At 39.4% G+C, this 16,268-nt stretch overlaps 1 long non-coding RNA gene across 1 annotated transcript; it reads left to right on the top strand.

The window, feature by feature from the left end:
• The first annotated feature begins 15,302 nt into the window (after positions 1 to 15,302).
• LOC127088253 (uncharacterized) lies at positions 15,303 to 15,819 on the top strand. Its single transcript, XR_007790156.1, has 3 exons — positions 15,303 to 15,364; positions 15,452 to 15,702; positions 15,793 to 15,819. It is a non-coding gene; the product is annotated as an uncharacterized LOC127088253 (long non-coding RNA).
• The last annotated feature ends 449 nt before the right edge of the window (positions 15,820 to 16,268 follow it).

Raw genomic sequence — 16,268 nt, 5'->3', positions numbered from 1 at the left:
CTAAGGAGCTATGTATTGTGACGAATGGTGACAATCAGGAAGTTATGAGAGGATCTAGGTCCAAAGATAACTGCTATCTGTGGGAACCTAAAGTCTCAAACTTCTCCACAATATGCTCTTCAGTCAAGGAAGAACAGGAGGTGAAGCTGTGGCATAGACGCCTTGGATATCTCCACTTACGGGGAATGAAGAAGATCATATCCAAGGAAGCAGTCAGAGGAATTCCAAAGTTGCTTATTGATGAAGGAAGAGTCTGTGGAGAATGCCAGGTGGGCAAGCAAACCAAGATGTCACATCCGAAGCTGGGACATCCTACTACTTCCAGAGTTCTGGAACTGCTGCACATGGACTTAATGGGACCTATGCAGGTTGAAAGTCTGGGGGGAAAGAGATATGCATACGTGGTGGTTGATGACCATTCCAGATACACGTGGATAAGTTTCATCAGAGAGAAGTCAGATACATTTGATGTCTTCAAAGACCTGTGCATCAGACTCCAAAGGGAAAAGAACAGCTGTGTTGTCCGAATTAGGAGTGATCATGGTACGGAATTCAAGAATTCCAAGTTTGATGAGTTTTGCTCGTCTGAAGGAATAAGTCATGAATTCTCTTCCCTATAACTCCCCAGCAGAATGGGATAGTTGAAAGGAAAAATAGAACTATCGAAGAATCTGCCAGAGCTATGATTCATGCAAAGAAGCTCCCTATGCACTTTTGGGCTGAAGCTATGAATACCGCGTGCTATGTTCACAACAGAGTCACCTTGAGAAAAGGAACCTCCTTCACTCTGTATGAAATATGGAAAGGCAGAAAACCCACTGTGAAGTACTTTCATATCTTTGGAAGTAAATGCTACATTCTCACAGATCGTGAATAGAGAAGGAAACTGGATCCCAAAAGTGATGAAGGTATATTTCTAGGATACTCCACTAACAGCAGGGCGTACAGAGTGTTCAACTACATGACCAATGTCCTGATGGAATCCATAAATGTTATTGTGGATGATAAAGAGGAAGGAATCGATGTCATAGAGGATGTTGCAACATTCCCTGACAGTTCAACAGACATTCCAGTCAAGTCTGAAGAAGTACAGGAACCTCCTCCTGAATGTGAAGTAGATGCAACCACCAAAATGCCATCTATCAGAATTCAGAAAGACCACCCTAAGGATCTTATCATAGGGGATCCCAATAGTGGTGTGACTACCAGGTCAAGGGGAATAAGCTCAAATTCCTGTTTTGTTTCCAAGGTTGAACCCAAGAATGTGAAAGAAGCCCTGACTGACGAATACTGGATCAATGCCATGCAAGAGGAACTTGAGCAGTTCAAAAGGAATATGGGAGCTAGTTCCAAGACCTGAAGGGACCAACATCATTGGTACCAAGTGGATCTACAAAAATAAGTCTGATGAGAAAGGAGTAATTACCAGGAATAAAGCAAGACTAGTAGCTCAAGGATACACTCAAGTTGAAGGGGTTGATTTTGATGAGACGTTTGCTCCTGTGGCTAGGCTTGAGTCCATCAGATTGCTGTTAGGTATAGCATGCATTCTGAAGTTTAAACTGTTCCAAATGGATGTGAAGAGTGCATTCTTGAATGGCTACTTGAATGAAGAAGTCTATGTGGAACAACCTAAAGGGTTCTGTGATCCTAACCAACCTAAGCATGTATACAAGTTGAGGAAAGCCTTGTATGGGTTGAAGCAAGCACCTAGAGCATGGTATGAAAGGTTGACCGAATTTCTGACCTCAAATGGATACAGAAAAGGTGGAATAGATAAAACCTTGTTTGTGAAGGATGAAGATGGCAAAATCATGATTGCTCAAATCTATGTGGATGATATAGTCTTTGGTGGTATGTCAGAACAAATGGTAACACATTTTGTTCAACAAATGCAATCTGAGTTTGAAATGAGTCTGGTTGGGGAACTAACCTACTTTCTTGGAATGCAAGTCAACCAAATGGAGGACTCTATGTTTCTCTCCCAAAGCAAGTATGCCAAAAACATAGTTAAGAAGTTTGGTATGGATAATGCTAGGCACAAGAGGACTCCTTCTCCTACTCATCTGAAGTTAACCAAAGATGATGGGGGCCTAGTGTTGATCAATGCTTGTATAGAAGCATGATAGGCAGTCTACTATACCTAACTGCAAGTAGACCTGACATTTCTTATGCAGTTGGAGTGTGTGCTAGATACCAAGCAGAGCCTAAAGTGAGCCACTTGAATCAAGTCAAAAGGATTCTCAAGTACATCAATGGGACTTGTGACTATGGGATGCTGTACTCACATGGGTCTGAGCATGTCCTATCTGGGTACTGTGATGCTGACTGGGCTGGGAGTGCTGATCACAGAAAAAGCACATTAGGAGGATGTTTCTTCTTGGGAGACAATCTCATATCCTGGTTCAGCAAGAAGCAGAATTGTGTATCTCTGTCCACTGTAGAGGCTGAATACATAGCTGCTGGAAGCAGTTGTTCCCAACTGGTTTGGATGAAACAGATGCTCACTGAGTACAATGTCACTCAAAATGTCATGACATTGTTCTGTGATAATCTCAGTGCCATCAATATTTCCAAGAATCCCATCCAACACAGCAGGACCAAGCATATTGACATTAGACATCACTTCATCAGAGATCTGGTGGAAGACAAGGTGATCACCTTGGAACATGTAGCCACTGAAATTCAACTGGCTGACATATTTACAAAGGCTCTGGATGCTACTCAGTTTGAAAACCTAAGGGGAACACTGGGAATATGTCTCTCTGAGAACTTATAGCAACCACTGATGTTTGGGATGTATTGTTTAATATCTCTGCCTATTAAACAATTGGAACTATGCTCTGATTGGTCAACAGATCATAGCTATGCCACTTGCAACAAGTGTGGCAACAAGAGGGTAAGGAGACAACCTAACGTCAGAAGGCCTATGCACCTGCAGGAATTCAAGGATGTTGTTCATGCAGGAGTGGTTCTGGATGTCAGAAACAAAGTCATGGCATCTGATATGGCTGTACCTACAGTAAATCAAAAGCGGGTGATCACTTGATCAAAGCTGTGAAGCAAGATCAAGTGGGTGCTAACTTGGTTGAAACTTTGAAGTAAAACCAAGTCTGTAATTCTGTCATTTTTTTCTGTTTATGTTGTTGGCTTTGGCAACATTTTTGATAAAAAGGGGGAGTAACAGGTGATACCCCAGACAACAGATTAGTCTGTTAAAATAGACTTTCATGACAGATTCAAAGATTCCCTCCCCTGCAGCTGATGTGTGTTGAATTTTTTATATAACTTCTGTACCTATGTATGTGTGATGTGGATGTGTGCTGCAATTAGAAGTTTTTATTTAACTTCTGTATGTGTGTTGTTATGTGAAGTTTTTTTTACTTCCATGTGTGTGAGTGTGCTGCCACTCTGAGTGTATTAGCTAGGTTTATTTCCTGCTAGATGTGTGATTCCGCTGCTATGAACTCTGTTATGGGGATCAAAGTGTTTTAGCCAAAAATTTGCCAAAGGGGGAGTTTGTAGGTGTTTAATTGGCTACATTATGTGGTAAAACACTAGCTGGATTCTAATGTCTTGACTGATGTCATGACATGGTGTGTATGTGTGACTGCACTGTAGGTTAGAATATCTAACTGTACTCTGATGTCTTGACTAATGTCATGACGCACTTGAGTAGTTACTGCAGGATTAGCTAATACAGGATTTATTGAATGTCAAACTGGATGTTGTGACATTCATCCCTGTCAACAGATACTAAGGAATAGAACAGCTGGTGTTCTGGTAGAACTTAGTATTTAATTCTAGTCTGGTTATCAAGGAAATACCAGACCTGGCATAAGGCCTACTGACTGAATGTCAAACTGGATGTTATGACATTCATCATTGACAACATATACTGAACAATAGACAGAGTGGTGTTCTGCTATACTTCAGCATGTTTCTTAGTCTGTTCTTCAAGAGGATAACAGAACTGACTTAAGGCCAAATGTGTAAATGTCAAATTGGATACTTTGACATTTATTAATGTAAGCTGTTACTGTAGTATGGTTATTTTGGTCATATACAGGTCAGCAAAATTGTACAGTCTATTTTCTGGAAAAACAGACTTAGCATATGATCCTTGATGTCAAGCTGAATGTCGTGACATTCATTCCTGACAACATATGCTATATTGTAGGTTGTTCAGTTTTCTGTTTCAGCTTTTTCTCAGGCTATTCTTCAGGGATTCAACAGCTGAGAGAAAATCCAGGAAATCAACAACCAAGCTACATTTAATGAACCTAACAAATAGCCTATTTGTTAGTAACCTAGATGTGGAATTTAGGGGAACTCGCGTGACCTTAAATTCAGGAGAATATAAGTGCAAAGGCCCAAGTACTGCAATATAAAAGGAAGTCGTTCCTTCATTCAGAACTGGGGATTTTGAGGCGTGAAGATTGAGTGTGTCCATCATACTTCACTGCTGTATTTTTGTGAGTCTTGTATTAGACATATCTTGTAAGCCAAGCCATTATCACGTAGATGATTGCTTTGGCATAGGGTGTTCATTGAGTTGTAAGTGTTGTGTCGCTCAAAGCTTTTAAGCGTGAGTGCTGTGTATCTTGATTAAAGTTGTTAAGCACAATCAAGAGTTGTTTGAAGTGTGACTTCAAAATTGTCTTTAATATTGATTAAAGGTAGTAATCACTGAGGTGATTGAGGGGGAGTGAGTAGGAACTCTGATCTTAGAGTAAGATTGAAATTGCATTGGGTAGGGATTAAGTGAAGAGTTGTAAACGGGTGAGTTTAGCTTTGAATTAATACTACTGATAGTGGATTTCCTCTCTGGCTTGGTAGCCCCCAGATGTAGGTCATGTTGGACTGAACTGGGTAAACAATTACTTGTGTTATTTACTGCACTTACTTTTAAGTTCTGCATAATTCTTGTCTGTGCAGAATTGGATGTCATAACAACCCGTGTGACATCTTAAGTCTGATAACTAGAATTTCAATAAACTTGAAGATTTCACTTGAAATCGACTTTCAATTCTCATTCTGTTTTGGAATTGAAACTCCAAGAATCCAAGCCTTTCATTGATCCATTTCAATTCTTGCAAGCTAGTAGATTCGAGCCAAAACAAATTGGAAGCAAGATCAAGCTCAATTGGAGCAAACTGAAGGTGAATTTTCATATTTTTCTCCTCTTCGATCCTCCCTCATTTCTCAACTATTTTGCTTGTTTATTGGTTGTCTGAAGGCTTACCAATGTAGGCAACACGATTGAGTTACTTTGAGGTCAAATCGAAGCAACTCAGTTTGTGTACCTCAAATTTCAAATCCATGTATCTTTCAATATACTTGGAATTGGGAGAAATTAAGGCCAGATTCGAGCTCCTGGGCATTTTTACTTTAAGATAGTATGCTCACTTTTCATTTTCTTGGTGGTTACTGGTGGACAAGTCCGGTGCGGTCCACCGGAGAAGATGACCAAAGCTAGGGCTCCGGTGTTGCGCTGCCTGGAACGTCCTAGGTCATTTGATCATGACACCACATTCTAATCTCAGCCCTCTATTTTGATTACCACTTATGCATCACATTGACCTTTGTGTACCATGTTCCCTTAGCGCGTGACCATCAGATCTGTAACCTCTATTAATGAGGGAGATCTGATGGCCCTTGTTTTTTTGAATTTCTTTTTATTTTATGATATTTTCTATTTATCAATTTATTTTATTTAATTCATAGAAATTTCATTTTTTTATCCAAAAAATATGGGACTTTCACCAAAAATCTTTAAATATTTCCCTCTTCCATATTTTGAATTAAAATCTTTTTTTGGATTAATTTTAATATTTATTGTGAATTAAATGATTTTTGACTTGTTTTTAAACATTTTAAAATACTTCTGACTTTAAAAAAATTGTGAAATTTTTTGTTTAATGTCTTTAGACCTTGTTTAACCTAGGATAAATCCCTTGGCCATTTATTTGGTGTTTTAAAGGGATTTGAGGTTTTGTCCATTTAAAAATGCATTTTAATTCATTTTAAAATTGTTTATTAATTGAATAATTGTTTAAAAATTGTGTTGAGTTGTTTAATTGGTCTTGCGATGTTTGAATTTTTGTTTGGCCTTGATCATGGTTGATTTGACTTTTGTTTGACCAATACTATTGCATTTAAGGGATTGATAAAATGTATATTTCATCTCCCAAAATGAATGGATAGTATTGATCAGATGAAACTCCTCATATGATCAATTTGGGTTTCTATTTCCCCTTCCCTCTTCATCTTCATCCTTATTCTTCCCTAATCCATCATTGACCAATGAGTTCTCTTCATGTCTAATGCTAGTTGATTCATCAATGACCTTGTGTCAGATGAATCAACATGAGCTTGACTGAGATATGTCCCTCCCTTTTTCTTAGTGTGTGGTATGTTTTAGGAGTTTGGTTCTTTGTACCAAATGTCTAACATGCATTAACACCTATATTTTTTATTGCCCTACCTCAGATAGTTGTGACTTCTACATAAGTCCAATTACGATTGCTGCTGTCGCACTGCGCGAAAAACCGGAGGGAAAACAAGAACAACAGAGCCGCCACCGTGCGTTATTTATCCCAAAAGAGGGAAAGGAAGCGCTCAGAGTAAACCTGGAAAAGCATGGTCTCGCGACCAAAGAGAATGGGATCGGGAGTCGGTTATGCGAAGGGAAGGTATTAGCACCCCTACGCATCCGTCGTACTCGACGGGATCCACGCACAATAGGAAGGAAAATGGTTGCTAAAACACTGATCAAACAGACGCACACTGGCTGAAAGAGACACAAGAAAATAAACAAGGCTGACTCGGCAGGATGTCGCTTCCTGGGCCTACTTAGTCTATCAAGCATAGACATCAGAGTCGAAGTAGTTCGGACTGGGGAAACGACACATGCTCGCTAGGATATCGCATCCTATGCATACGTATCTCCTTGGACGAAGGAGAATCAGAGCATTCGTAGCTCGGCTAACACGCACACAAACAAACACAGGCAAAGGCAAATGTGGAGCCTGAATGCCAATCACTGGACTTACATCAGCATCCGAACCAAAAACACACACAAGAAGGCAAACATGGAGCCTGAATGCCAATCACTGGACTTACATCAGCATCCGAACCAAAACACACGCAAGAAGGCAAACATGGAGCCTGAATGCCAATCACTGGACTTACATCGGCATCCGAACCAAAACACACACTGGAACCCGAACGCCACTCGATGGACTTACATCAGCTTCCAAGCACACGACAACACAAAACAAAGACACAGGCGCCCGGAGAGATCTGCTCATCTCCTGCCTACGTACCTCATCTGGTATGAGGATCAGGGCGACGTAGTTCCCCTACGAAGGGACACAGGACTAGCCTAACCAGATGACAGAGGGAAACACAACTAGGGAGACTAACTCGAGCCTAGATGTTATCATGCAAGATTGTCCCTAAGTCAAGGTTTCTAACTAACTTGCACAGGAAGCAAGCTTATCCTATTCAACACAAGCAGTAAATCAAGCATTCACAAGTAACACACACTATATGCACACAAAAGAGGCTCAATCAAAGGGTAAGACCGCAAGAGCAAGTCATCTGTACAGGGGTGGTGTTAGCTCTTAACCTTGCCATTGAGGGGCTAAGGTGAAGCTGATGAAAGGTGAGTGAAGATAAGACTTCACAGCTCTTATCCCTGGTCAGGGAGAGCTTCAGACAAAGGAGCGTGGGTTCAGAAAGTGGGAACCCTTCTACACTCAAGACTCTGACACAACTGTACATTGTACAAGATCTTGGGTTAGTGTCCTCAATGCGTCAACACAGTGGTGTGAGCAGAGGGACGACTCAACAGAATAGCGGGAGATAGATTGCATATCTCTTATATCCGCCAATTGCCTCATAGAGTTCTTTACCTGCTTGGGGACAAAAGTAAACAATCACAAACATTGCCTCTTAAGGAGGACTTCAGACAGGTGCCTGGCCAAGTAACAGGCCAGGTCTTCCAGACTACATGGAGACAAGAATGTTATACCTCAGTGCAAATTTCTTATCAATCAAAGCAAAGCAATATTAGCAACTAATGTACCTGAAATCAATCAAATATCATCAGTATACCAATCACAGAATTAAACAGCAAATGGTTCACAATTAACTATACACAGACAAACACAATCCAATGCACCAAAGTGCAAGCAACTCAAAGGAGCCAAGCATCCTACAACATAAACCAAGTTAGTTTACAATATCAAATGACATCCCAATCAAATGTGAATCCACTTCCTTAAGGTATTTTGCTTCTTAACCTGAAAATCACATTCAAACATGAGATACAAGACCACTAGGACAAGCATAGGGTCAAAAGGAAGTAAAAAAGTCAAAACAGCAAGTGAAACATGATCAAAACCAAGATTAATCAATTAAAAAGAGAATCCAATTAGTCTCACATCAAAACTATGCACCAAATTCATTTCATGCACAATTTAAGTCAAACTAGGCAATTGTGAGCCATATATGAGCAAACAGAATGGTCACACTCAAACAAATACCTAAACAGCTCAATAAATTCCACAAAAATTCCAGCCTAAACAGGACACATTCAATGAGCTACACATAAATTTTCATGCCATTTGGTCAAGAGGAAGTAGGTCAATGAAAATCATCAAGTCAGCAGAAATCCAAGCAAGCTCATACGTGGTAGCAAAATAAGCATCAACTTCAATCAAATGCAAAACAGTGAGAACAACTAAGAAATGAATGGGACCAAAGCCAAAGTGAACTCAAACATGTTAGGAATCACTCCATCAAATTTCATCTTCATATGATAAGGTATGGCAATTTCACAAGGCATAGAAGACAATCACTCAAGCAAAACCCTAAAATGTCTAAACAGCAAGAAAAAATCCCAATCAAATAGGAAATGGTTCAACAATTCCTACAAAAAATCATGGTGAAACTAGACATACAGAGGATATCACATGCAAAAATTGGGAGCATTTGGCAAAGCATAGGCATGGAAACAAAATTCTGAATACAGCATAGCATAGTGTGACACACATTGTCACACTCAACTTGAACACATCATATCTTGCAAACCATAAATCCAAAATTCACAAACTATACATCAAAATCACCAGCAATGAGTCAAGAACAAGCCTATAAAATTTCATTCATTTTGGCTAAGGCATCAAGATTTCATGATAAAAATGGTGAAACATACATCAAATGCATACATGAACAAGATCACTAGGCAAAGTCAAAAATTCACCAAGCACAACTTTGACTATCATACCTAAAAAAAACTAGAGACAATTTGGAACTCATCAAAAAAACCTCACTCAAATTGGATTAAAATTGAATTAGTTTTGATTTTTTGAAGTTTATTGTGAAATTGAAATGTTTATTTAACATTTAAATGAATTAAAAATGGAGCTGATGGCAAACTTGTAATTATCCTGAGCCAGGCCAAAACGCGGCCGTTTCACTAAAAACGCTGGCAGCGTGTTACTGGTTGGTTTGCGCGCTAAACATGAATTCAAAATTGGAAACGAGGCAAACAGATCAAAGCGCTGGCTGGAGTGTGTTATTCATCGTGTTCGTCGTGAAAAAACCAGAAAAAATCAACATGACCAATCTTTCACCAAAACTAACAAATCATACATGGATGGACTCGTCATTCAATGAGGATTAACAATATCACAATGAAATTTCCTAATTCCTAATGTACTGGACGGATTGAGCGAAAAAAGTATGCACATCCAAACTTCAATTCAAGATTTCTCAATGAATATCCAACGAAATTGCACGATTCAAGCTTTAGGTTACTCAGCAATGAATACTCTATCAAATCCCTATCCTAATTGAAGCAATTATGAAATTCGATTTCCAACCTTAAGAATGTGCAGATCTTGAATCTGGTAGTTTTGAAGCTCCAATGGCATAAACAGGTCCTCTATGATGATGTAGAAGGTGCTTGAAGGTGAAAGTTCAACTCAGCAATACTCCAAATAGAAGATTCCTCCAACTGCCATGAAAGTGAGGTTGCTTCAACAGCTGCAATTTCTTGATTCTTTGGCCGCGAGTTGCGAAAACAGGTGGATGATTTCACCTGCAAATGAAGATCCACAAGAGAAACAGCAGAAAAATGGACGAAATCTTGATGAATTGTGAAAAAATGTGAAAGTGCAAAGTGTGGAAAAGTGAGAGAATTTGTGAGATTTTTCTTTTGGATCTGAGAAAATGGAATGTGATTAAGCATTCTGTTATGATTAGATCATTTATACCAAGGCTTAATCCAAAAATTAATCAAGATTAGCAAATGGAAAGGATTAGTGTAATGTGCATTTTCAAGTGTTAGGTCCAATATGCCCTTTTCCAAACCAGTCCACATATCAGCTCAAAACCAGTTCACACAAGTCCAAAAGATCATTTGTGATGTGTTGCAAAAGGTCTCATATGCATATGGCTTGTATTTCTCAAAATCACCTTTTCATGCCAAAAATGCAAATGTGTTCACTTAAAAAATGCCATTTTGCCATGAGAGTTTTTGATGAAATTTGATTATGCACCATGAAAGATCATATGAAATGTGGTTTGCTCAAAGAAAAATCACCCAAATTGGCCATTCCATGTGAAAGTTATGGCACTTTGAATTTGGGCATTTTCTGAAAATGATTGGACCATATCTTGCCAACCACACATGGGAATTTCAAGTTCTTGGACTTTTTGGAATGGTGAGATCAAGATATTCAACTTTCATGTTGGACAAAATTCCATTTGAAGCTTGTATGATGAAGTAATTTTGGGGAGAAAAACTTTCCATTTTGGGCAGCTGAAATTACAGGTCACCTGCCATTTTAGGAAACTTCTTGTCTGACCTCCAAATCTTCAACCTTGGTCTTTAATATGTCAAATGAGACTTATATGGACATGAATGAGGCCTTTCAAACCATCTCACACCTTCCAATCCATAAAATCAGGCACAGTTGACCACAGTTGACTTTCTAGGGTTTCTGAAGAGATTCAGCTTGACTATTGACTTCTGAGCATCCAATCTTTGGCCAAATCACTTCACAATGATCCTTAGACCATATGAACTTGATAAATCAACCCTAAGGCTTTGCCTCAATGGCAATGGCACTTGCTTGCTTGATTGACTGATCTCCTGACCAGTTTGACCTAATTTGTTAGTGGGCTTGCACTTGGGCAAATGGACAATGCAATGTTATGCAGTGGCCTATGTTATGCTATAACCTAATATAAAATGAATGTACAAAAGGTAGGGTGCAAATTTGAGGTGCTACAGCTGCCCCTATTCAATCAGCTGGGAACCCGAACGGATGATAGCAACGGCTGTCAGACTTTCAGGGTAAGCAGGGATTGAATACCAAGAACCGTAGAAATTTGCACACTGCTGGGAAATTTTGTTGTTTTTCTTTCTTTTGTTTTTTTTTCTTCTGTCTTCTCTTCAAAAGCACAAGCACATCCAGACAATCGGACGACAATGACCAGGATCCGAAATCTCAACTAGATGCCAACGGACAACTAGGAAAAACTCAACGTTTACCAAGACCAACGGAGAGGTAAATCAACTCTACTGGGGATGACCAGGAAAGGATACAACCATACGTCAGCGGACGTAATGGGAAAAACTCAACGTTTACCAAAACCAACGGAGAGGTAAATCAGCTGGGACGACCAAGAAAAACTCGACGTTTACCAAAACCAACGGAGAAGGAGAAAACTCAACCAGACGCCAACGAACGAAAGGGAGACCACAACCGGACACCAAATAGGACGTCTACTGGGGATTCTGCCTGGGAAATCAACCAGACATTAATGAATGACTGGGAATAGGGTATACAATCAGACGTCATCGGACGAATGAGAAAAACTCAACGTTTATCGGAACCAACGGAGAGGTAAATTTGCATGGGGAAAGGTACAACTAGACGTCATAGGACGAATAGGAAAAACTCGACGTTTATCGACACCAACAGAGAGGAGGAAACTCTGAGGGGAACTATCTGGCATTACCAAATGATCTGCGGGGAACAAGCAACTATACGTCATCGGACGCATAGGAAAAACTCGACGTTTATCGACACCAACGGAGAGGAGGAAACTTCACTAGGGAAGGGGCGACGTTACGCACATCGAAAGATGATGTTTACCGACACCAAAGAAGACCAGACACTACGCATGACTGGGAAAGCACCGAAAGATCACTACGCCAAAAACTGGAATAGACAGCGCCCCTTAGAGGGCGCTTTATTACAAAAGCGCACTCTAAAGTGAAGAGAAAAAATAAGGAGCATACTATTGGAATAGACAACGCACTTTAGAGGGCGCTTTTGTAACAAAGCGCACTCTAAAGTGAAGCGAAAAAATAATGAGGAAATGGAGGGACACCAATAGAGGACGCTTTATTGAAAGCGCCCTCTAAGGGTAACCTTAGAGGGCGCTTTTGAAAAAGCGCTCTCTATGTCCATGTACATTTCCAGTTTATAAGGCGCTTTTGGAAAGCCTTAGAGAGCGCTTTTAGAAGCGCCCTCTTAGGCCCCCTTTAGAGGGCGCTTTTGTAACAAAGCGCCCTCTAAAGTGAAGTCAAAAAAAAATAATGAGGAAATGGAGGGACAACAATAGAGAGCGCTTTAGTGAAAGCGCCCTCTAAGGTTACCCTTAGAAGGCGCTTTTAAAAAAGCGCTCTCTAAGTCCATGTACATTTCCAGTTTAGAAGGCGCTTTTGGAAAGCCTTAGAAAGCGCTTTCAGAAGCGCCCTCTTAGGCCCCCTTTAGAGGGCGCTTTTTTTACAAAAGCGCCCTCTAAGGTCCCCTTTAGTAAACATTAAAATTATAACATACACTGCATGTCTCTTTATTTTCCCTCTCTACAAGCTATTTCGTTTACGTAACTGGGTTTTCTCTCTACTGCGTCCACTGTCTACTGCGATTACTCTCGTCCTCCGTTCGTTCTCCCTCCCTCACCGTCGTCGTCGCCGTCGCCTTTTTCTGCTGCTGCGTTCACGTCCACCGTCACTGTTCACTTTCTTCTCCATCGTTACCGTCACCTTGAAGGTATTTCTCTTCTCCATCTTTACCGTTCACTTTCTTCATGTGTTTGATTAGGGCATTTTCTAAACTTAGTTTTACATTTTGTGCATTATGTTGATTAATGTTGTTTAGGGCAAACTGAGTTTTTTATTTCTGATTGAAAACTGATATCATTTGAAGTGTGTTTGAGCTTGTGCTTGGAAGTTTGATGATTATGGATGCAAGTTTGTTCATGTTCCAAACACCATAAGTTTGCATTGGTCTTTTGCATGCAGTAGGTGTGTGTGAGTTTGCATTGGTCTTTTGCATGCAGTAGGTCTTTTGCATGAGAAATGGAAGGTATATGAATGTGTTCACGTATTGAATCATTGTCTTACTTGGGTCTTATTGAATCATTTCTATATTACAGATAAAATGGCTAACCAAGACGATACCCATGATGCGAATGGATCACGTAACAATGTTGAAAAAGAAATCAAACGAGGATTGACTGTTATGAAGTCAATCATTCGTGCAAGAGACAAGGGTGTAAAATTTGAAGTACATTGGAGTGCTGAAGACCAACTAATTGAGCCTAACGGTTCAATGTTGGCAAGTTACATTGGTTTCCTTGTTCGACAACATATTCCGATTACATGTGATAATTGGAGAAGTCCGGACTTGAAGGTTGGCAAAGAAAAAATATGGTCGGAGATACAGGTACTTACCATATATTGTTATATGTTTTTTTTGTTGACTATTTGTTGACCATATATTGTTATAATATTACTTTATAATAACACACTCCATGTGTATGTTTTTTAGAGATCCTTTCACATCGATGAAAGCCGGCAAAAATATTGTATTCAATTGGCCGGAAAAAGACTCCGAGGATTTCGATCCTTTTTGTCCAACAAATTTCTCAAGGATGAGGAAGGAAAATTTGTTGAAGCAGAACGGCCAATGAAGTATGCCGAGATTATTTCAGCCGATGAATGGAATAACTTTGTCGCAAAACGAAGAAACGAAAAATTCCATGTAATGTCTATTAATTATGGTATTATACAATTGTTAAGTTACTTGGTTCTAATATGCCTTAAACTTTTTTATCCAGGAAGTAAGCGACATAAATCGGAAAAGGGCATCAAAACCCGCGTATCCGTACAAAAAAGGGCGTACGGGATATGCACGGTTACAACAAAGAATTGTGAGTATATTCAAATGCTATGAGCTTATACATTGTCACAATATGTTATAATTGATGATCTTATAATCTAATTCAATGTGTAGCTAGCCGAGGAGAAAAGTGACGCAACATCTCTTCCGGAGCACGTATTATGGAAGGCTGCTCGGGTTGGGAAGGATGGGGCTGTCGTTGAAGCGGTCCAAACTGTTTATGACGAATGTGTAAGTATATGTAACATTATTTCTTTAATTATATCGAAAATTTTGTTAGACATATAATTCATTTTTAATCTCCTCTAATAATATTTCAGGAGACTTTATCCCAAACCGTACCTTCAACCGAGGTCCAGGATTGCAGGAGCGTACTTAGTCGAGTACCAAATGTTCCTGAGTATTCCGGTCGTGTGAGGGGTAAGGGTTTTGGTGTGACTCCGTCGTCATTTTATAAAAAACCAAAAACAAAAAATCCTACCAACAAAGAGGTGATGGAGACCTTGGCGGAGTTAAGGGCACAAGTACTCCAACTGCAAAACGAGAATGCAAGGTATAGAGAGGAAAGGTGCGCCTCCGAGGCAAAAGATACTAGTGACCGAGCTAGTATCAATTGTCAACCGAAATTTCCCGAGGTAATTATATATGTTATTATGAAATTAAAATAGCACTTTTTTACTTGACACATATACACGTTAACAATAACATTTATTATTGGTTTAGGGCATTTCACCTTGTCAGCTGTATCTATCGTCACCAACTTATCGCATGGTTGGCAAGGGAAAAGTGCACAACACTTCGGGTGAATTACTTCACCATAATCCCCTCTCGGTGGGATATATGAAAGTTTCGGTTGACCTTGTATTAGATACTGACGCGCTTCTACCATTACCTGACGTTGTTTCAGAGACAACGTTGATGCGAGAAGCAGTCGGATCCTTTGTTGGATGGCCGTCAGATCTAATTTTCCCAGATGCCGAGGTATATATGTTCTAAATGATTATGAATCTTTAGTATTCACATTTCAATTCAGCTACAATTATGATATTTAATCAATCCTTATTACATGGTAATGTTAGACTCCTACAAGACCCACGCATAAAGCTGGTAAAGGGATTTCAAGACGCATCGAGTCGGTTGCATCTCTAAAAGAGGTACAAATATATATACCTATTGAATTATATACGCAACGATTCTGTTGCATCACAAAAAGTCATGATTTAATTTATATGAATTTTTAGGTTCCCGGTCGAAAGTTGAAAAAAGCTGGTAACGATATTCCTCCAACGACGTCCGGGACAAAATCTCAAATTATGATGCGTCTTGAGAAAATGGTGAATGAGTCCGATATTATGCAAGGGGCCATTCGTACTATAGATTTTGATGAAGGTGTTTTCGGAGCTGCTCATTTCGAAATAATTGCAAAGGAGGACATGCAACAACTTTTTGAACACGACGAATTGGGCATCGCTGTCATTCATACATACATATGGTACTCCGATCAATCTATAATTTACTTAGTTGAACAATTTATTTACACATTTCAATGAGTAGTCTAATGTTTATTATGTTTCTATTTAAGGTATATGTATGTAACATTGCTGCGGGGAACTGAATTGTATAACCGTTTCAATTTTATTGCTGCTTCCCGTATCAACGCAACGTTAATAACGAAAAATCCAACATCCGTAAAGAATGATCTAGTCGATAGATTCATGGCGGCCGGCGATAAGACTACACCCAGTTTGTATTTTTTACCGTTTAATTCTGGCAACGGGTTAGATTTTCTTTCTAATAATTTCATTCTAATCTATGTATATCTTTTACGTAGAAAATTTTCATTCATCTAAATTTTTGTTTTATTTTACAGTGGTCACTGGGTGTTGGTTGCTATGGATCTTTCGAGACTAATAGTGTATTATCTCGATTCGTTATTGGGTGATTGGAGTAAATATCCGAGTATGAAGAAGACGGTTGACGCGTAAGTGAAATTCCCCTAAATATTCGTGTGTATTTGTATATTTAATTATGTCTGTCAGATTGATCTCAATATACGTT

Source organism: Lathyrus oleraceus, chromosome 5 (assembly GCF_024323335.1).
Source record: "Lathyrus oleraceus cultivar Zhongwan6 chromosome 5, CAAS_Psat_ZW6_1.0, whole genome shotgun sequence".
NCBI lineage: Eukaryota > Viridiplantae > Streptophyta > Magnoliopsida > Fabales > Fabaceae > Lathyrus > Lathyrus oleraceus.
The sequence above is the reverse complement of the archived record's forward strand: the minus strand, read 5'-3'. Positions and strand labels throughout refer to the sequence as shown.